Source organism: Somniosus microcephalus, chromosome 7 (genome assembly GCF_052327205.1).
Source record: "Somniosus microcephalus isolate GS21.2 chromosome 7, FLI_Smic_1.0, whole genome shotgun sequence".
NCBI classification, from domain to species: Eukaryota; Metazoa; Chordata; class Chondrichthyes; order Squaliformes; family Somniosidae; genus Somniosus; species Somniosus microcephalus.
The window spans coordinates 46423539-46446434 of NC_140993.1; positions in this window are offsets into that span (position 1 = coordinate 46423539).

Consider the following 22896-nt stretch of genomic DNA (forward strand, 5'->3'; position numbering starts at 1 on the left):
AGTTTTTAACAGGGCTAACAATAAACTTACCTTTCTTTAAAGTATTTTTAAATGATAAATCAGAGAAAGTTTTTTTGATTTTTAAACTTTTTTCTACTCTTATCCTGGTAAAAGCAGGCCTTACGCCTGCTTTTACCAGGCACAAGAACTGTAAGTGTATTCTGCGGGCGGAGGGTCTCCAAAGAGCAGAACTATCCGCCCGCAGAGGTCCTTCTCCAGGGCAGCCGGAGGATCTGTCAAGAGCTTTCTTGACAGTACGGAAATGCCGGTTTCCAGCGCATGCGCAGTGCTTGCCTGAAACCGGCATTTCCAATGTCCCTACGGGTGGGTACACAGCACATACCCACCCGTAGGGATCGGAATATCCGGCCCATAAAACCTGGAATATTACTTTATGTAGCGAGACTAAATCAAGGTAACATAGATTTAAACTAGTAAGAGATAAATTTCGGACTGATGACAGGGAATTCTTGTTTACATCTACAACACCAACAACCACCTGGAAAGAAATGATACATTCGTCAAAGTTGCAGTTGAAATATTTAAAGCTGCTTTTATGCTTGATTTGTGCCATGTGAAGGAGAAATACTGAACAGCCATGAAGGACAAAAAATACTGCGTAAAGGGGAAAAAAAAGCAAAATGACAATATTTGAATATGAAGAAATAAAAGGAAATGGAACAATCAGAAGAAACCATAAGGCACTTGGGTTAAAGCTAGTGAGTTTGTGAATATTGTACATCAAAACTAAGTGCTTGGCTGCTGTTAGTGCCTTAACAAATCATCAAAATGCTTCACATATGAAATTACTTTTTAAAGTGCGGTGAAAGTTGTTATATAAACAGACATAGCAATCATAAAGAATATCCGACAAACAACAAGTAGATAAATAATCAGTCAGTCTGTTTTTGTTGATGGAGGAATGTTGACCAGACACTAAACAACCATCTGCTCTTATCTGAACAGTGCCAGGGATCGTTAACATTCACCGACGACTGATTCCTGGTAATCCTCAGGCCTCTTGGTTCTTGCGCGCGCCTGGGTTCCAATAAATCTCTTTCTCTACCTCTCTCTCCTCCTCGAAGTGTAGGGTTTGAAAATCCACAACCACGTTTTACCAAAAATTGGATTGCCCTATACAGTTTAAAACCAACATTTTCGGCCAAGGCAGAGGTCCCGACAAGCAGGCTGGGATATGCCTGGGACATCCGAATACAAGGGACTGTGGCTCAGAGGCGAGCCATAGATGTCGGTCAATCGAAGCAGAGTGCATTCTCAAAGGCCAATCAGGGGACTGAGTCAGACCTGAAGCGAGGAAACCCCCGGCCAATGGGGACCACCCGGTCCGGGTTTGAATATGTGACTCACCCCTAATTGGGCTATGAATACAAGCCATCATCACCTTAATCAACTCGGACTAGGGACAATAGTCCTGGGATCACTACAGTTAAGAGGTGGCCCAAACTAATCAAGTCCCAGGACTGACACAATGGGGCAGCAGACTTGGAGGAGCCAATGTGCACTCAAAACAACCCTGTCCTCACACCTACCTGTATAAATATGGAACACAAGAAGGACCAACGCTGAGAGAGAACGATTACCAGAAGAACGAACAGGAGAGCGAGTTAAGATGCTGAGAGAAAAGACGAGCCCGGGAGGGACGAGCTGGGGCGAACTAACATCTAAAGAACTCCAACCGCGCTGAGGAGAAGATCCACCATCAGGCCCCAGGCTCAATCGGTATACTGAAGGTTTACTCTGCTACCAGACGGTGCAACATCGCCGCAAGAAGCCGTACCGTATACCAACTCCCGTTCCGGGGACCTCGACAAGAAGACACCAACGGCCGAAGTGGCTGTGGAAGACGACATTCACTCCAGTCATTTCGGGAACCTTTTCCATCAAGCACGAACCAACCAATGACAACCGACCGAAAGCGCAATCAACAAAACCAAACTTCGAGAAAACCCGACCAGACACAGCAAGGTCCTCTCCGAGGTTCGGGGTACGGCGAACCCCGAGGCACAGGTCGAATACCGACGACGACAGCAACAACAACAACCCAACAACCGCACTCAAAATTCCACCTGTCAAGGGAGGAGGCTGTGAGTATAATCCAAGGGCCTGCGACTGTCAGTCTAGTTTAGGTAGGAAAGTGGGTTGGTGGGATTGGACTTGGTAAAGATAAAACTGTGTAAACATTCTCATTGTGTCCGTTCTCTCTCATTTTATTTATATAGTTATAAATGTGTGTGTGTGTTTATTACGTTTGTGGTGGAACTTACCTTGGCAAATAAAACTGGTTGTCACCTGTTCTTTTTCCAAGAGCTACTTGTCTCCGAGTGTCTATTTAAAGTGCATCGTTCTCCACCCAAATTCTGGAGTTAGAACCAGATAGGGACATTAGGGCGCTTTGAATCCGCCAAACAAGAGAACAGCAGACTAGGGAAAAGAGAGAGGACTCCAGGAGCACTTGGGCTCAGGCGTACCCCACAGATTAGGTATAAACTGTGCGGGTCGCCACCATATTTTAGTCCTCCTCTATAAGCTGTTGTTCTCTATCTCCTTAGAGGGTGTTTAGTGACACCCGACCTGCAGGCTAACATAAGCTGCAAGGGTATAAAGGAGACCGAGGCCCAATACATCAACAGGCACTAAAGACCCCTGCAATTGGGCAGAGCAGAGCCCCATCCCCTTACAGAAGATGCTATCTCTTTGACCAAGCTCTTTGCCACCTGTCCTAATATCTCCTTATGTGGCTTGGTGTCAAATTCTCTTTGATAACGCTCCTGTAAAATGCCTGTGTGCATTTAACTACATTAAAGGCATTATATAAATGCAAGTTATTATTGTTGTTCGACAACACACATCAGAAATATTTAAAAAAATCTTGATTTAGTTTGAAATAGCTGTACAGTCAATCAAAGATAACATGCACCTACTAATCATCTTAATTCCTTGTCTTTCCAAAGAACTTCTACTTTTGTGGCTTTCTGCAATTACAACTGTGGCAGGGAGCTGGTTTCATCGAAACCTGCTATTTTAGCTTAGTTTACAGCCAATGATTGAATGTGTTGTGGAATGGTGATGATTGATTGCTGTGAGGTACAGAATGCTTCCTGAGCTGCTGGGATGCGAGAAATGTCATGCCAAGAAAGCCAATTGGTCAAGCATAAATAATGTGCAATATAAACTTAGATAGGTTTAGATTTTGTTTGATTTGCCTTTGTGAAACAGGGACAAACTTTGTAAATCCTTACTTGATGGATTGTACAATCTCTTAGAAGGTCTATAATATATCTACTTTAGCAGATCTGTATCCCAGGTTTTGCTTTCCTTTCGATCTTTTGAATGAAACTTTTAGACTGAAAATATCTAATTTCTCTGGCACATTCAGATCTCTTCAAAGACAATAATTAGGGAAGCAACCTCTGATATAAAACTTGACCGATCTTTATAAGTTGATCATCCCAATATTCTTCCCTCTTAACAAATAGGAGCAGAAGTAGGCCATACTTTTGGCATTTGTGGTATCTTGAGGTGGCCATAGATGGAGACGGACACAGGTTAACTCCGTAACATGGTTTAATCAACACTTGCACATAAAAGCTTCTGCCATGAGGCAGCAAAAACAAAAAGTACAACCAGTACAGACCAGACTTAACTCAGGAGACCAATTGCCACAGCACCACCTGGTGGATCAGGTTACTCATAACCTCCCAGGTTACTGCAGCATTGTCGACTCATATGAAAACATGACTCTGTGTGTGTGCTAGCAGCCTCTGCTACCTCATTCGAATGGCCATTCTTCTGAGCTGATTTCTGATGGCGAATACTGTAAAGTCTGTAGGTATTATGGCGAATTAATACACAGACTACAAGAGTAACTTTAACAGGACTTTACTATTCGAAGGTCAGGGCGAATCTGCCCAATAAATCCTGACACAGCACTTATATACCGGTGTGGTCACCGTCGGTATTACAGTATACAGCAGCCAAGATAAAGTAGTGCCACACCTAAAATAGTTCTCTTAAAGGTGAATGGTTACATACAATAGTTCTCTTAAAGGTAGAACAGTTACATACACTACAATCCTCCCTTTTTAGCTTACAACATACTTATTCCCCATTAAACATAACATCATAACATATATCCAACTTCATGTTAAAACAGTTCACAGATGTAGTCTCTGCGGAAACAGTTCACAGATTCAGTCTCTGCGGGAAACAGTTCATAGATTCAGTCTCTGCGGAAAACAGTTCACAGATTCAATCTCGGTGGATGCCTCTTCCGTGCTTCTTGACTCGGTCCTGACAACACCTCAGTGGTGTAGCAGGTCCCTGTGGTGTAGTCGGTTCACGTTGCTGGAGTGACTCATCCAATAGTCCTTCACTGGACTTAACAGCTTGAACTTCCGTCCTTCTGAACCAGCATTGTTGGCTTGTAAAAACTTGAGTACCTTGGGAAGTTTTTCTACTTCCAAACTGATTTGGCTCCGTTCGAAGGGACCCTGTGCGTGATCTAGTAGTGATGATGATGGTCCAGATGATCATCATCTTCTGCTTCGTCTTTTCCTTTTCTGCTTCTTGGAGACTCTCTGGGCTCCACTGTCAGCTGCCAGCTGCATGCACAGTTCCTCCCTCTCGTGCTCCTTTTTCCGTAGTAGCGCCACCATCTCCCGATGTTCCTTAGACTTTTTGTGATTCTTCATGCTTTCTGCACTTTGGGAGTTTTCATCACAAGCTGGGCAGAACAGGTCATCGTAATATTCGATGTCGTCCAACAGGTCATGGTAATATTCAGTGTCATCTTGAGCTAGGCCAGTGAGAGGGTCTTCTATTTCCTCCATACCCAGCTGGACATTTGCCAGCTTTTGTTCCAAATCCAGACATCTTTCCTGAAGAGACTTCTTCAGGCGTTCAGCTTCATCCAGCTTTTTCTGGGCTTCCTGCAAGTCTTTTACTAATGACGTCATTTGTGATTTCAATACTTCAACTTCATTCGGAGATTGGTTGATCGGACTATTCAATCCCTCTACTGCAGCAGCTGTTTCAACCTTCTGTTGTTCAACATTGACGTGAGTCAGCGTACTTTTGGCATCCAAGGGTTGCTCTGCTGCCATCTTCTCAGTCTGTGTTGCAAACTCAGCTATTTCATTAACTTTTGGGAGCTCCAAACCCCTCTCCTTTGAAGATTTAAACTCCTGTTCAATTTGTTCCCATTTCAGAGTCTTGTCCTTCAGCATATGAAGGAGTTGGCTGACCGTTAACTCCAAACCCCTCTCCTTTGAAGGTTTAAACTCATGTTCAATTTGTTCCCATTTCAGAGTCTTGTCCTTCAGCATATGAAAGAGTTGGCTGACCGTTAACTCTTCTGACCTCATACGTTTCCCAGTAGCTGCAGGGCTGTTTATAACCTTGCCCTGGGGCTCCTTTGCTGTTTCTACTTCGCCATCATCCGCAGCCTCCACCATTCGAATTTCCCCACTTGAATCGCCCGGTGATGCTGCACTCAACTTCAGTAGGAGCTCGGAGTTCATGGCGACCAAATCAGTCTTTTCTGCCTGCAATCCGCTAACAAGCGCTTTCAGTTGCTGAACCTCTTGCTCCACCAGATTAAAGCACGCACCTTCTGAAACCGAATCAGCTTTGATTCATTTGGCCTCCTTGCCCCGACGGTTTGTGTGCTCCTGCTCCTTTTTCTCCATCAGCTGTTTCTGTTGTCTTTCCAGGTTCTCCCACTCTGTGTCACAGAACTTTTTCATTGCTTTCATCTCTTGTTCGAGACGGCAACTCAATTGTTCTAATTGCTGTTGTAATTTGAAATGGAGTTGAGTTCGAGCCCGGTGTTCCTCAGAATTGTGCATATCTGTAAACTGGACAGACTCAGAATTCTCTGTCAAACTATGTTGTTGTTGTTCAGTGGAATTCTGTTCTGAAACTTTGTTCTCCTCTGAAGCATAAGCATTTATGCACTCCTTCGTTTTTCCAACCTTAGTCAGCAAGTCCATTTTAAACTTGTCTTTCGCACCTGGGCTGGTCTTATCGTCATCCGTTTCAGAGTCTAAGCTGATTGTCTTCACCGAGTTCTCACTCATTATTGCTTTTAAATAGTGCCATTCCATGTTTATTTCCCAGATCCACTCCCGTCCCAGAAGTGGTGGACCTCCCTCAGGTAGTACATATAAATACATTCCTTGGTGTTCTTTGCCCCTGTCTCTCACCTTGACTTTTATCTTTCCCATGGGGTATACTTTCTGCCCCGTGTATGTCTGCAATACGATCTTGGTATCTCTCAAGGGTATGTGTGAGAATAGCCGGTTGTAATCCCTTCAATTTATGACTGATAGGGCTGATCCTGTGTCCAATTCCATTTTCACTTGGACTCCGGCTATTTCTAGCATGACCCAGATAGTTTGCAGGTCAGCTTCCTTACTCACATTGTGAATTCTCACACTACCCAGTTCCTGAACGGTTGGGTCTGAATCCGAATTCTGTTCATCTGAACTCTTCTCAGCCACCTTGTGTACCTTATTGTACTTTTCCTGCGGTGACTTTTTTTTGTTGTTGTCGGTCTTCTTTCCTGACCGGCATACCTTAGCTATGTGACCAAGTTTGCCACATTTTCTACATTCCTGGTTTTTAAACCAGCATTGGTTCTGGTCGTGTGTTGTCTTCCCACAATGATAACATTTCGATGTACCCGAAGTAATTTGATCCACACTGAGTACCGCTGCCTTCAGCTGCATTTCCGCTGTGCCTCTCGCTGCGGCTTCGTGCGATGCTGCAATAAGGACAGCCTTATCAAGTGTGAGATCATTCTCTTCTAGCAGACGCTTTTGTGTTCCTTCCTTCGACAACCCGTGTAGTGTATGTAACTGTTCTACCTTTAAGAGAACTATTGTATGTAACCGTTCACCTTTAAGAGAACTATTTTAGGTGTGGCACTACTTTATCTTGGCTGCTGTATACTGTAATACCGACGGTGACCACACCGGTATATAAGTGCTGTGTCAGGGTTTATTGGGCAGATTCGCCCTGACCTTCGAATAGTAAAGTCCTGTTTAAGTTACTCTTGTAGTCTGTGTATTACTTCGCTATACAACCCACAGACTTTACAGTGGCGACGAGTTCAATCTTACCCTGCGGCAACAATACTTCTGAAGAAGTAAACGAGCGTCGAGAAGAGGCACCCGCCCTCGTCGTTTTGCTGAGAGAAAACTCGAGTCTGCAGACCAAGAAAGGAGGAAGATTTCAAACACGAAGTCTTCCATCAGCAACAGGCACGGATTGTCCCTTCTGCCACGGTGGTGAGTGAGCCGATCAACATGAGAAGCAAGTCGGCCACGGTGACTGTGAGTAAAGGGAAAATAGAAACAAATAAACGGAGGATAAGGGCGGTGCACTCGACCACGGTCGAGGGGGAAAGGAGCCGGACAGAAGTCGGGCCCAGAGGCGCTGAGACTGGGGCAGCGTGGAGCAGAAGCCGTGGTACAAGCGGGCTGGGGAGCGTCGTGAGACGGCTAGACCGCGACGGCGAAAAAGGCCGGACAACTACCGCGACCACGAGGCGCTGCGACCAGGATCGTAAGGCGCGGGACGATATAAAATAAATAAACCGCGGAGAACGTAGCCGCAGCCGGGGAGGGAAGCACCGGACTGCGAGAGGGCTGGAGGCGCGATTGGGAGCCCGAGCGAGCGGGAGAGACAGAGCCCGAGCGAGGAAGGCTGAGCGAGATCCAGCCCAGCGGCTGAAACTGTTCGCCGCCAATGGGTTGTACCCAGCACCGGCTGCCCTGCCGAGAGAAGGGAACGCGCTGAAGCCAACACGCAGGCTGCAAACCCGAAAGCCAGCGGCCGTCGCCCGAGGGAAGCTTACCCCTCCTGCCAGGGGAAGAAACGCGGGAAGCCGCCAGTAGGCGGGGAAGAAGACAGAAGCGGGAACCGCCATTTTTAACGTGGGCGGGGAAAGAAGATAAGCGCGGGAAACCGCCATCTGGAAAAAAAAGTTAAAGAATATTGTTGTTGTTTCTCAGGAAGAGGGTGAAGATGCCTAAGCATAGTAACAGCAACGGTTTCAATGCCGAGGTGGAAGACTGGCCCACGTATGTAGAACGCATCGAGATATATTGTACGGCTAATAAGATAGCAAATTATGAAAAAGCTCTAACCTTATTAAACTCAATGGGTGCGAGGACATACGGGTTATTGAAGCATCTTCTATCACCAGCTAAACCGGCGGATCAGTCTTTCGATAATATTGTTGCTGTCCTGAAGGATCATTTTAACCCCGCACCGCTGATGTTAGCGGAACGATCTAAATTTTACGGGAGAACACAACGAAAAGAGGAAAGCAACGCGGAGTACTTGGTCGAGCTGCGTAGACTAGCGAAATACTGCCAGTTTAGAGGAAATCTGACAGAGGCATTGCGAGACAAGTTCGTGTGTGGATTGTCGAAGGAAGGAACGCAAAAACGACTACTCGAAGAGAACGATCTTACACTTGATAAGGCTGTCCTTATTGCAGCATCGCACGAAGCCGCAGCGAGAGGCACGGCGGAAATGCAGCGGAAGACAGCGGTACTCAGTGTGGATCAAATGACTTCGGGTACAACGAAATGTTCTCGTTGTGGGAAGACAACACACGACCAGAACCAATGCTGGGTTAAAAACCAGGACTGTAGGAAATGTGGCAAGCTTGGCCACATAGCTAAGGTATGCCGGTCAGGAAAGAAGAACAACAATAATAAGTCACCGCAGAAGAAGTACAGGAAGGTACATGAGGTGACTGGGAAGAGTCCAGATGAACAGAATTCGGACTCAGACTCCAACAGCAAGGCACTGGGTAGTCTGAGGATTCATAATGTGAGTAAAGAAGCTGACCGACAAACTATCTGGATCACACTACAGATTGCAAAAGTCCAAGTGAAGATGGAAGTGGACACCGGATCGGCGTTGACGGTCATGAATAAGCATGATTACAAAAAGTTATTCAAACATATTCCCCTACGGGATACGGAGATAGTATTGCAGACATACACGGGGCACAAAGTATACCCCATCGGAAAGATAGAAGTCAAGGTGAGATACAAAGACAAAGATCACCAAAGGATGGACTTGCATGTGCTGCCCGAGGGAGGTCCACCACTTCTGGGACGGGAGTGGATCAGGAAAATAAAGATAGACTGGCATTCACTAAACACAATGACGGTAGATTCCGGGAAGGAAGAGGTCAAACCTGAACGGTTGTCCAGAATATTGGACGAAGCTAAAGAGGTATTCCAGCAAGGACTGGGAACACTGAGAGGAATTAAAGCAAAAATCAAGATTGCAGAACATGCAAGCCCAAAATTTTTCAAAGCCAGATCGGTACCTTACGCGATACAACCTGCTGTGGAGGCAGAACTGGAAGAGCTTGAACGTTCAGGGGTACTGTCTAAGGTGGACTGGAGTGAGTGGGCCACGCCCATTGTTCCCGTCATGAAGTCGTCATCAAGTAACAAGCCAGGGGGACTGGGGAAGGTCCGCATCTGCGGAGATTTCAAGATCACAGTTAATCCGGTGCTTCACACGGTACAATACCCGCTTCCGCGGATTGAGGATATCTTTGCTTCGTTGTCTGGCGGGCAACACTTCACCAAGATAGACCTGGCACAGGCATACTTACAAATGGAAGTCGAGGAAGAGTCGCGCCAGTATCTCACAATCAACACGCACAGAGGTTTGTATCGTTATAATAGACTGGTTTTTGGAGTAGCTTCGGCTCCAGCAATTTGGCAGAGGGCAATGGAGCAGGTCTTACAAGGTGTTCCAAGCACGCAGTGTTACTTGGACGATATCCTGATTACGGGAGAAGACGAGGAGGAACACCTCACAAATTTGAAACTGGTGCTCACCAGGTTGAAGGAATATGGCCTTCGAGTTAATCGCCAGAAATGTGAGTTCTTCCAGAAACGGATCTCGTACTGCGGTCATGTCATTGACCAAGAGGGGCTGCACAAGTCGCCTGACAAGATAGAAGCTGTCGTGAAGGCCCCCGCTCCGGAAAACGTTTCACAGTTGAGATCGTTTCTGGGGTTGATTAATTATTATCACAAGTTTCTGCCGAATTTATCCACGGTGCTACATCCGCTGAATGCTCTGTTACGGAAAGAAGTGCCATGGAAGTGGAGCGAGGACTGTAAAAAGGCCTTTCGCAGAAGCAAGGCATTGATTACCTCTGAGGAAGTGTTGGCTCATTTCAACCCAACGTTACCTCTTCGTCTAGCTTGTGATGCTTCCCCTTATGGAATTGGAGTAGTACTTTCACACAAGTTACCAAATGGCTCGGAAAGGCCAGTCGCATTTGCGTCCCGATCGTTGACCTCCGCGGAGCGAAATTACGCTCAGATAGACAGGGAGGCCCTCAGCCTTGTGTGGGGAGTAAAGAAATTCAATCATTACCTGCAGGGCAAGAAGTTCACATTACTGACAGACCACCAGCCGTTGGTGTCCATATTCAACCCTAACAAGGCCGTTTCCACTATGACAGCGCAAAGGTTACAGAGGTGGTCCGTGTTACTTGGGGCACACCAATATGACATTGAATACAAAAGCTCCAAACAGCATGGAAATGCTGATGGGTTATCGCGCCTACCGTTGCCGGTAGTAGAAGAGGCGGCTACAATGGACCCGGTAGAGATGTTCCACTCATCCATAGTAGAATGTCTACCAGTAACCAATTCGATGATCGAGAATGAAACAAGAAATGACCCGACTCTCACGGGTCTACGACCTAACAGTGGAGGGATGGCCAGCACATGGCGAACCAACACTGCCAGCATTTTCGCAACGGAAAGAACAGCTGTCAGTGTGCTGAGGAACCTTGATGTGTGGATCGAGAGTGGTGATTCCACCCAAACTTCAGCATAAGGTGCTAAAGGAACTTCACGAGGGGCATCTGGGTGGAGTGAAAATGAAGAACCTAGCAAGAACGTTTGTGTGGTGGCCAGGTATTGATGGAGACATCGAGGAAATAACCAAGAGTTGTCTAGGATGCCAGAAGGTCCAAAACGCGCCACCACAAGCTCCTCTACGTCCATGGGAGTGGCCCTCATCTCCTTGGCAAAGGGTACACATCGACTTTGCTGGTCCATTTATGGACTCAATGTTTCTAATAGCGGTGGATGCACACTCCAAGTGGCCGGAGGTAATAATGATGTCCTCCACCACCACGGAAAAAACCATCACAGTATTAAAGACCATGTTTGCCAGGAATGGGCTGCCGGAACAGGTCTGTTCTGATAATGGACCACAATTTGTGTCCGAAGAATTCAGGAAGTTCTTAAAAAGCAATGGGGTCAAGCACTACAAGTCAGCCCCATACCATCCCGCCACCAATGGCTTAGCTGAAAGGTTTGTCCAGACCTTCAAGAAGGCCATAAAGGCCATGGGTAATGAGAACATCAACTTTCAACATAAGGTAGATAACTTCTTGTTGGCGTACAGGAATGCAACACATGCGGTCACAAATCAAACTCCCGCCATGATGTTTTTCAATAGAAGACTAAGATGCCGGCTGGATTTGATTAAGCCAAACGTCAGAAGGGACGTAGAGAACCGGCAATTCCAGGGCATGAATGAAAGGCCAACTAGATCTTTTCAGACAGGTCAACAAGTTTTGGCCCGGGACTACCGTACCGAGAAATGGCAGCCTGGAACTATTGTAAAAAGGCTAGGACCGCTGCTGTATACAGTGGACATTGGTGACAGCATAATAAGGCGCCATGTTGACCAGATCATAGGGTCATCCACAAAGAGCCAACCTACTCCACAACCTTACACGGCTAATGTAGAAACAGAGATACCCAGAGCACCTACCTCCGATCTGGTAATACTGGAATCAGATGATCCTGACACTGTCCTTCAAGCTGAATCGGCCTTGCCGGAAGAACCTACTACCCCGCTGAAAACTACTACACCACCGAGGCGTTATCCGGACAGAGTCAGGAGACCTCCAGAGAGACTGAATCTGTGAACTGTTTTACATAATTTGTATATATGTTCTAAGGATATGGTTAATGGGGAATAAGTATGTTGTAAGCTAAAAAAGGAGGATTGCAGTGTATGTAACTGTTCTACCTTTAAGAGAACTATTGTATGTAACCGTTCACCTTTAAGAGAACTATTTTAGGTGTGGCACTACTTTATCTTGGCTGCTGTATACTGTAATACCGACGGTGACCACACCAGTATATAAGTGCTGTGTCAGGATTTATTGGGCAGATTCGCCCTGACCTTCGAATAGTAAAGTCCTGTTTAAGTTACTCTTGTAGTCTGTGTATTACTTCGCTATACAACCCACAGACTTTACAACCCGCACACGAACTTGTCTCTCAATGCCTCTGTCAGATTTTCCCAAACTGGCAGTATTTCGCTAGTCTACGCAGTTCGACCAAGTATTCCGCGTTGCTTTCCTCTTTCCGTTGCGTTCTCGCATACAATTTGAATCGTTCCGCCAACATCAGTGGTGTGGGGTTCAAATGATCCTTCAGGACAGCAACAATATTAGCGAAAGTCTGATCCGCCAGTTTAGCTGGTGATAGAAGATGCTTCAATAGCCCGTATGCCTTTGCCCCCATTGCGTTTAATAAGTTGAGAGCTTTATCATCATCTGCTATCTTATTGGCCTCACAATATATCTCGATACGTGCTACGTACGTGGCCCAATCTTCCACGTCGGAATCGAAGTTGTTGATGTTACCATGTTTAGGCATCTTCACTATCTCTCACTATCTTTCTGCGAAACAAACACGAAGTTTTTCTTTAACTTTTTTTTTTCAAAATGGCAGTTTCCCGCGCTTGTCTTCTTCCCCCGCCCACTTTCAAAATGGCGGTTTCCCGCTTCTGTCGTCTTCCCCGCCTACTGGCGGCTTCCCGCGTTTCTTCCCCTGGCGGGAGGGGTAAGCTTTTCCCTCGGGCGACGACCGCTGGCTTTCGGGGTTCACAGCCTGCGCGTCAGCTTCAGTGCGTTCCTTGTTCCCTTTTCTCGGCAGGGCAACCGGCGCTGGGTACAACCCGTTGACGGCGAACAGTTTCAGCCGCTGGGCTGGATCTCGCTCAGTCTCCCTTGCTCGGGCTCTGTTGTTCCCTTTTCTCGGCAGGGCAACCGGCGCTGGGTGCAACCCGTTGACGGCGAACAGTTTCAGCCACTGGCTGGATCTCGCTCAGTCTCCCTCGCTCGGGCTCTGTCTCTCCCGCTCGCTCGGGCTCTGTCTCTCCCTCAGCGGCTTCCAATCGCGCCTCCCCGCCCTCTCGCCGTCCGGTGCTTTCCTCCCCGGCTGCAGCTGAGTTCTCCACGATTTATTTATTTTTATATCTTCCCGCGCCTTACGATCCCGGTCACAGCGCTTCGTGGCCTCGGTCGCTGCCCGGCCTTTTTCACTCCAATCGCGCCTCCCAGCCCTCTCGCAGTCCGGTGCTTTCCTCCCCGGCTGCAGCTGAGTTCTCCGCGGCTTATTTATTTTTGTATCTTCCCGCGCCTTACGATCCCGGTCGCAGCGCCTTGTGGCCTCGGTAGCTGCCCGGCCTTTTTCGCCGGTCGCGGTCTAGCTGTCTCACGACGCCGTTGCATCTCCCAGCCCGCTTGTACCGCGGCTTCCGTGCTCCACGCTGCCCCAGTCTCAGCGCCTCTGGGCCCGACTTCTGTCCGGCTCCTTTCCCCCGACCGTGGTCGAGTTCACCGCCCTTACCCTCCGTTTATTTTTTTATTTTCCCTTTACTCACAGTCACCGTGGCTGACTTGCTTCTCGTGCTGATCGGCTCACTCACCACCGTGGCAGAAGGGACAACCAGTGCCTGTTGCTGATGGAAGGCTTCGTGTCTGAATTCTTCCTTCTTCCTTGCTCTGCAGACTCGAGTTTTCTCTCAGCAGAACGACGAGGGCGGGTGCCTCTTCTCGACGCTCATTAACTGCTTCGGAAGTATTGTTGCCGTAGGGTAAGATCGAACTCGTCGCCACTGTAAAGTCTGTAGGTATTATGGCGAATTAATACACAGACTACAAGAGTAACTTTAACAGGACTTTACTATTCGAAGGTCAGGGCGAATCTGCCCAATAAATCCTGACACAGCACTTATATACCGGTGTGGTCACCGTCGGTATTACAGTATACAGCAGCCAAGATAAAGTAGTGCCACACCTAAAATAGTTCTCTTAAAGGTGAACGGTTACATACAATAGTTCTCTTAAAGGTAGAACAGTTACATACACTACAAATACAAGCAAGTTATTCACCCATGAAAGACATCAGACCCAAGCCCGATCCTATCCTCACACGCATGGTGGTAAATGTTCATCTTTATCATCAAGATATTACTTCCACAGGCCATGAGCAACTGACGGCCTGTCAGAAACCTGTTTAATCTCACGAGAAAAGGTTCTGCAAAGTTTCTCCCTTCCAAACTGGAACTCAGCACCAGCATCGCTACAATGACCAAGCCATTCCTTACACACTCATTGTGGGGTGTACTGTTATGTCTCACCATTCACTGCAACTCACTAAGACACTTCCAAAGGTGAGCACAGATCTGTACAATAAGGCAAAGTGTTGAAAATAAAGATTTCAACACATTAACAGAAAATTTACATGACCATTGCATAAAACACCCAAGTGCCTGCCCTTGTGTGTTGTTAGTTGGTATGATTGAAGTAGGATGAGGGGGAGTGTGAGGGGTGGCTAGTGAGATGGGGGAGTGATAATGTAGATAGAGAGGATGGCTGGAGGTGCAAAGTAAGTTGGTGTGAGTAAGGATTTGCAGGAGTAGGGTAGAGAAGGCAGAGTGATGGGGATGTGATGAGTGGCACAGCAGGATGAGGTTGAGTATGGCTTTGCAGTAACGTTTCGTGATCTACTGAGGTCATTGAAAGGTTTGCGCCACTGCAGCCTGGTCCTCCTGGCGACATCCTTGCTTTTGCCCTCCTGTGCAATGTGCAACCAGGCTGCGTTGGTGTCCTGGAGAGGTCTCTTCCACCCTTGGAAGGGAAGAGAACCGCCCTGCATGCTGTGACTCCCTCCATAAGCATATGGAGAGAGTCATGGGAGAGCCTGGGTGCAGCCGTGCACCTCTGTGCAGTGATTGTCAGTGTTTGCTGCACCTCAATGCTGCAGAACACTGACAGCACAACTGTCAAAATGAGTATAGCCATGGTCCCTTTAAGGAAACCGGCTGATGATGCGTCATCAAATGACATCATCAGACCCACTTCCTTTTAATTGGCTGGGAATCCCGCAGGGCAGGCTTAACAATCCCTATTAACGGAAAATCCTTTTCACAGAGCGGCTGAAGTCGGGAATGGGACCGGAACCCGCTAACTACCTCTCCCGCTGCAAATCCGCCTCCACTGGCAAAATCCAGCCCTGTGTGTTGAGTAGACCTGCATATTTGCCACCTGGACATTAATCACCTCCCAGGTGAAGCACAGGTGAAAACAGTCAGGTGGGGAGAATTGCACGTTGTAACAGGACCTGCCTAATATTCCTTTCATTGAAATGAATGGAAGGAAAGTCTGACAGGTTCTATAAAGGGCTTGTGAATCATTGAATCATAGATTCATAGAAATTTACGACACAGAAGGAGGCCATTCGGCCCATCGTGTCTGTGCTGGCCGAAAAAGAGCTATCCAGCCTAATCCCGCTTCCCAGCTCTTGGTCCGTAGCCTTGTAGGTTATGGCACTTCAAGTGCATATCCAAGTATTTTTTAAATGCGCTGAGGGTTTCTGCCTCTACCATCCTTTCAGGCAGTGAGTTCCAACCCCCCACCATTCTCTGGGTGAAAAAAGTTCTCCTCAACTCCCCTCTAATCCTTCTACCAATTACTTTAAATCTTCACCCCCTGGTTATTGACCTCTCTGCTCCTCTTCACCAATGATACGTTTTATGCTCCATCTAGTCAATGCGCCTAGGTGTTGAAGATGAAAATCTACCCCATGTGCTTTACAGCATGATCAGACTGTAAAAATTCCTCTCTTCATTAATTTGATCAAACTGAGTTAATGATGATGCCATCGTGACATTCACCTCACAATGTGTTAGTGCTGCTCAGTAAATCACTCCTATGTGTAACTGTTTCTGATGCACGGTAATCCACAGCAGGTCAGTGAGTATTGTTTAGTTTGTTATGGCCTTGTTAAAGGCCCATTGTGAGTCCTTATGCAAACTTACACACCCTTGGAATTCCGATAATACAAGTATACATTTTGCTTGTCAGAACTGGTTAGGACAGCAAAAGAATTGGAAGATGTAGAAAGTGACCCAAAATAGACAAAAAAAGTAGCTCGTGGGACAAATGCATACAGTGACAGATAGGAGAAAATCCCAGACTGCCCTGATGGGAAAGAGCTAAAAAATACATCCACAGAAATCATATGGAATCAGTGATTATTTCCCTTTCAAATCTAAGGTGTTGCTGGTGGGTATCTTTGGAGAGGTCCAGGTATGAGATTCTGGCCCTGTATATATATAAATAAAAGTTAACGTAAAGATGTATCCGCATGGAATATATGCAAACTCACCTGCCATACTTTCTTTGATCCTTATCTTCCTCATATCTAGACCTTTCCAAAGATGAAATGTCAATCTGTGGCGTCACCTGTTACCGGGCGGGCTCAACAAGGTCAATCAAGTGAAAATCACGTGGGTTGGCCACACCTCGATGGAGGCGGGACTACAACCCCGAAAGTTGTAGTCCTGCCCCCTTCCCGCCTCCTCAATGAAAATCCAGCCCATTGTGTTTGTGCCGGCCGAAAAGAGCTATCCAGCCTAATACCACTTTCCAGCTCTTGGTCCATAGCCTTGGTGGTTACGTCACTTCAAGTGCATATCCAAGTACTTTTTAAATATGATGAGCTTTCCTGCCTCTAACACCCTTTCAGTCAGTGAGTTCCAGACCCCTAACCCCTCTGGGTGAAAAATGTTCTCCTCAGCTCCCCTCTAATCCATCTACCAATTACTTTAAATCTATGCCCCCTTGTTATTGACCTCTCTGCTAGGGGAAATAGGTACTTCCTTTCCACTCTATCTAGGTCCCTCATAATTTTATACACCTCAATCAAGTCTCCCCTCAGCCTCCACTGTTCCAAAGAAAACAACCTCAGCCTATCCAATCTTTCCTCACAGCTAAAATTCGCCAATCCTGGCAACATCCTTGTAAATCTCCTGTGTATCCTCTCTAGTGCAATCACATCTTTCCTATAATGTGGTGACCAGAATTATACACAGTACACTAGCTGTGGCCTAACTAGTGTTTTATACAGTTCAAGCATAACCTCCCTGCTCTTATACGCTATGCCTAGGCTAATAAAGGAAAGTATCCCGTATGCCTTCTTAATCACCTTATCTACCTGTCCTGCTACCTTCAGGGATCTGTGGACATGCACTCCAAGGTCCCTCTGTTCCTCTACACTTCTCAGTATCCTACCATTTATTGTTTATTGCCTTACCATGTTAGCTCTTCCCAAATGCATTACCTCACACTCCACTTTTTTGCCCATCTGACCAGTCCATTGACATCTTCCTGCAGTCTACAGCTTTCTTCCTCACTATCAATCACACGGCTAATTTTTTATCATCTGCAAACTTCTTAATCATGCCCCCTACATTGAAGTCTAAATCACTGATGTATACCACATAAAAAAAAGGGACCTTGCACTGAGCCCTGCGGAACCCCACTGGAAACAGCCTTCCAATCACAAAAACACCCTTCAACCATTACCCTTTGTTTCCTGCCACTGAGCCCATTTTGGATCCAACTTGCCACTTTTCCTTGGATCCCATGGGCTTTTACTTTTCCAACCAGTCTGCCATGTGGGACCTTGTCAAAAGCCTTGCTAAAATTCATGTCGACTACATCGAACGCATTACCCTCATCACCATTCCTTGTTACCTCCTCAAAAAATTCAGTCAAATTAGTCAGACATGACCTTCCCTTAATAAATCCATACTGACTGTCCTTGATTATTCTGTGCCTTTCTAAATGACGATCTGTTCCTCAGAATTTTTTCCAACAACTTGCCTACCACTGAAGTTAGACTGACTGGAATAACAACAGGAAGCGCTGGAAAAACTCAGCAGGCCAGGCAGCATCGGTGGAGAGAGAAACAGAGTTAACGTTTCAGGTCGATGACCTTTCGTCAGAACTGGAAAAAAAGCAGGAAATGGAAAGCAAGTTTGGGGGCTGGGAAAAGGAGGAGGGGATGAAAGAACAAAAGGGAAGGCCAGTGATAGGATAGAAAGCAGGAGAGATTAAGAGACATTGAGAGGCATTAATTGAATTGAATTGATATTCAAGGCAAGGGGAGGTGGAAATGGGACAGGTTGAGGAACAAAGGATGGCTCTAGATGGTGTGTGAATTGCGCTGGTAGAATGAAGGACAGCTGAAGGGAGGGAAGAAAAAACAAAAAGCGTGGATAAAAAAAAGAAGAAAATATATATACGTGATAGGGGCTGAGGTTATGATCTGAAATTGTTGAACTCTATGTTGAGTCCAGAGGGCTGTAGAGTGCCTAATCGAAAGATGAGGTGCTGTTCCTCGAGCTTATGCTGAGCTTCCGTGGAACAATGCAAGAGGCCGAGGACGGTGAGGTCTGAGTGGGAATGGAGCGGTGAATTAAAGTGACAGGCCACCGGAAGCTCGGGGTCCCCCTTATGGACTGAACGGAGGTGTTCTGCAAAGCAGTCACCCAATCTGCGTTTGGTCTCCCCATAAGAGTTTAAAAAGTAAAAAATATTTTTTTTCACTCATTTATAATTTTAAAATACTTTTAAATAAGGTAAGTTTAATTTTAGCCGCGTAAAAAAAATAATTTCGTTGTGGAGAAGCCCAGGAGCGGAAATGGCCGGACCTTTGGAGCCCTTGGGTGAGGGCATAGATTTTTTTCAGATCAGGAAGCCTCCGATCGGAAAATACGGGCCATTATCTGGTCATTTTCACAGTGCTGTTCATGGAACCTTGCTATGCATAAAATTGGCTCCTGTGATTCCTACATTACAACAGTGACTACATTTCAAAAGTACGTCATTGGCTGTAAAGTGCTTTGGGACGTCCCGAGTTCATGAAAGGCACTATATAAATGCAAGTCCTTTCTTCTTGCTTTAAAATACTTTGAATAGGAATTGACCAATATTGGCTGATTCATCTAAAAATCTAACCTAGTTTTAAACAACACCGCGTGTTTAATCACTAGCATTCGTGTTGTAGCGGACTGTAGGCTACACTGTCATATCTGCATCGGAAACATCTGTGAGAAAGGGATTATGGAGAAAGGTTACAGCTTTCCTCTCACTGTCCCTTGGGATACTTATGCCTTTCCCTTCAATTCTGCATATTAATGATTAAATGTTATTAAGCAGACCAGAACAGAATAGAATTGTGCCCCTTGATCTCCTAATTACCAGACAAGCAATTCAATGCTGCTGAAAATGCCAGTTTGATATTGTTGAATAAATTGGAAAACTGGCAGCTTGCCTTGTTTAAAAGAACTATTTTTAGATCACTGAATCTACAGATATGTCTTGAAACCTACCCATCCCTTGGTGACGTTTCTGCCATGGCTGCTAGTCCCTTTCTTCTTTGTGTGAATCTGACTGTTGTCTTCACTGCAGGTAGACTCTGACCTTGTGGCTACTCAGCAGGTTTGTAGTATCGATGGTTTCAGACTTCTAGCAGTTTTTCTTTCCAGCTGAGGAGGCCGAAAGACAGCCATTCCTGCAAATGTTTTTCTCCCCTCTGATCTCCTTTAAGCATTTACCCACAGCATGTAGTTGGGTTCCGAAAATCATGGTTGCATCATCGTGTCACATCATTTTCTGTTGTCATGCATTGGCAGTCCTACAACCATCATCTTTGTGCTGCCTGAGCAGTATCCAGTGGGATATGCAGAATGCGTAGGAGTAAGAATATCAGTTGACCACAGGATTAGGATTAGACTTGGCTGTGCTGTCTCTCCATGATCTGATAGCCTAATAATGCACTTCATCTAGGTTCATGCATGAACGGTGATTCTGTGAGCCAGTGCTCCCAGCTGGGAGGGGAGCTCACAGGGAGTGAATTTCAGGAAATGGCGGGTACTCAGCCCATGATTTTACATCCTTTATAAATGAATGGGCAGAAAACCATGGCCTGTGTGTCCATGATTTCCTGGACAACACTCCCAGGGAGCACGGCGCCCTGCTGGGTGCGGCAGATTGTGGAATGACTTAGAATCATACAGCACAGAAGGAGGTCATTCGGCGCATCATGCCTGTGCTGGCTCTTTGAAAGAGCTATCCAATTAGCCCCACTCCTCTGCTCTTTCCCCATAGTCCTACACCGTTTTCCCCTTCAAGTATATACTATAGGATTCGCACAATTGAACTTTATATTATAAAGGGTCGAATGGCAGAAGAGGCCATGATTTTAAAGACTATTTTAAAAGAAGCCCAGAAAAAGGGGCATACAAAATGGCCGCCAGACTCCGTGATCAACTTATTGGGACACTTTAAAATGGTTCCTGCAAATCCTCAGACAGCTTTGTGGATTCAGCCCAAAGTAAGTTCTGGAAGCCGTTTCTGAGAGAACGAAACCAGACACCCACATATACATATAGATTGGATACAGATCCAGTCAAGATCGGCCTGTAGATAAAGGCCATCTAAATGTTGACCCAGACAAAAGGGAACAGTTTCATATTCATGAGAAGAGCATCAAAGGCCCGTTAAGGACATCACCAAGACATTAAAAACAATGAAGGTCATTCCAGACCAGAGATGGCCCGTTACCGGCCATCCAAGAACAGTTTAAAATATAATAACTACCCCGTTGTGCAACAAGCCCGCCAAAAGTTAAACAAAGACTAACCTGATTTGGCGCGAGATAAGGGCTTCTGGAAAGAAGTATAATTGAGAGAACACACGGGTAGGAAGGGGGTTATCTTCAGCTTTCCGGCTTGCAGGCCTGTCCAGCTTTTGAGCTGGGTAAAGAGGAGCTGCTTTGGGAGAAGATCAGCGTGACTCCTCTCCATCGTCAGAGAGGAAGAAGAAGAAGACTAAGCCGCCATCAAGAAGGTCGTTCGAGCCGGCGTCCCGCCCCGGGGTAAAACATCGGGAGATCATCGACCAACCCCGGGCCGTTGACGAAATGAGAGGCCATCGACCCAGCAAGGCCCAGGAGAAGAGACAAGAAAAAACAACAGAAGAAGCCGAGGTCGAGCAGCTGCCCCCGATCCCCACCTCAGGAGAGAGGTGAGGCGCAGCTCGCTGGGGCTCCACGATCCACATGGAGACGGGACGCCAGAAAGGATCAAATGCAGATCTGTTTCAAAACCTTGCACTTCCTAGTTGGATTGGTGAGCATGTTTCTGGCCCTTCATAATCAGACCTAGATAGGTTTAAGGGGGTGGATATTTAAGGGTATAATTAACATGAGTTGTTGTCCCTCGATGTTCCGTGTGTTTCCCTATTTCATGATGATTTTTGTAGAGTGTAATATGCCTGTATTTGCCTTAGTTAGTACTGTGTCGTTATGATTTGTTTGTGTTATTCCCTCCCATGTACTCTCTTATTTGCTTGCATTTGATTTGTGTTACCATATGCAATAAAATTTCATTTCGTTTCATCAAACTTGGTCTACAAGAGTTTTCTCTACATTGTAGTTCCTGCCCCAAAGTCCAGAGTATAGAACCTAAGGGGCGAGTGGGTCGAACCACTCACGGTTTTACTGTGCAAGAGAGAGAGGCCTCTAGAGAGAGAAACCTCTGCGATCTAAAACCCCTTACAATATCCAATTCTTTTTTGAAAGTTTCTTTTGAATCTGCTTCCACCATCCCTTCAGGCAGTGCATTCCAGATCATAACAACTCGCAGTGTTAAAAAAATTCTCATCTCCCCTCTGGTTCATCTGCCTGTTTGAAGAATATTCTCTCTTGAGATACTGGGGGACGCTGTTGCACGTGGAACAGTATCGTAGCATGAGTCACCATGGGGGAAGATTTCTTCCGCATGAAATATGTACTGAAAGGGCAAGCTTGTTCTTTATATAAACACGTTGACAATGCAGTTATACTGAGTGCACAGAGGAGATCTTCCCCAATTATTCAGCTGAGAACTGAAGAAAAGTTGGCAGAGGAAAAAAGAAAATCTGAACCCATGTTTTTTTCTATTGTTTTGAAATCATTTGTATTTGAAACTACTGCAGAGACAGTGATGACAGAAATGTGGCAGCTTCACCATGAGTCATTGTGGGCTGTACTAAGACAACATAACAGGTCGGAATTGGCTGGAGCGGGGCATCTCACACAAGGCTGGATAGTTAGACTTTTTCCTGCACAAATGTTTTTGCCCTGTAAGTTGTTGGTAGTGCGAGCTGCTAATGCAAGGGCAAAGGGGCATCTGGGACCTTGGTGAATGATGGGACAAGCAGTCTATCTCCTTAACCAATGAGATTTAAAGATTGAGAAATAAATAGAAGATGGACTGAGAAGGAGGGTAAATTAGAGTGAGAGAATACAATGTCAAATCAGATACGGAAAGAGAAATAAAGGCCAAGATTTTCCTTACCTTGCCGGGGTCGGTGAGGGGTCCCGGCCCCACTGCTGGCTTCATCCCACTCTGGAAAATGAATTTACGTTGATAGGGCTTGTTAAGCCTGCCCAGCACGTTTCCCAGTCCAATAAGAGGAAGTGGGTCTGGCAACGTCATTCATGCCGCACCATCAGCCAGATTCCTCAAAGGGACCATGGCCAACTTTCTTTTGACATTTGTGCTGTCAGTATTCTACAGCACTGAAGTGCTGCAAACACTGACAATCACTGTACAGAGGCACAGGGCTGCACCCAGTCGTTCCAATGACTCCCTTCATATGCAGGGAAGTCCTCTTCCCTT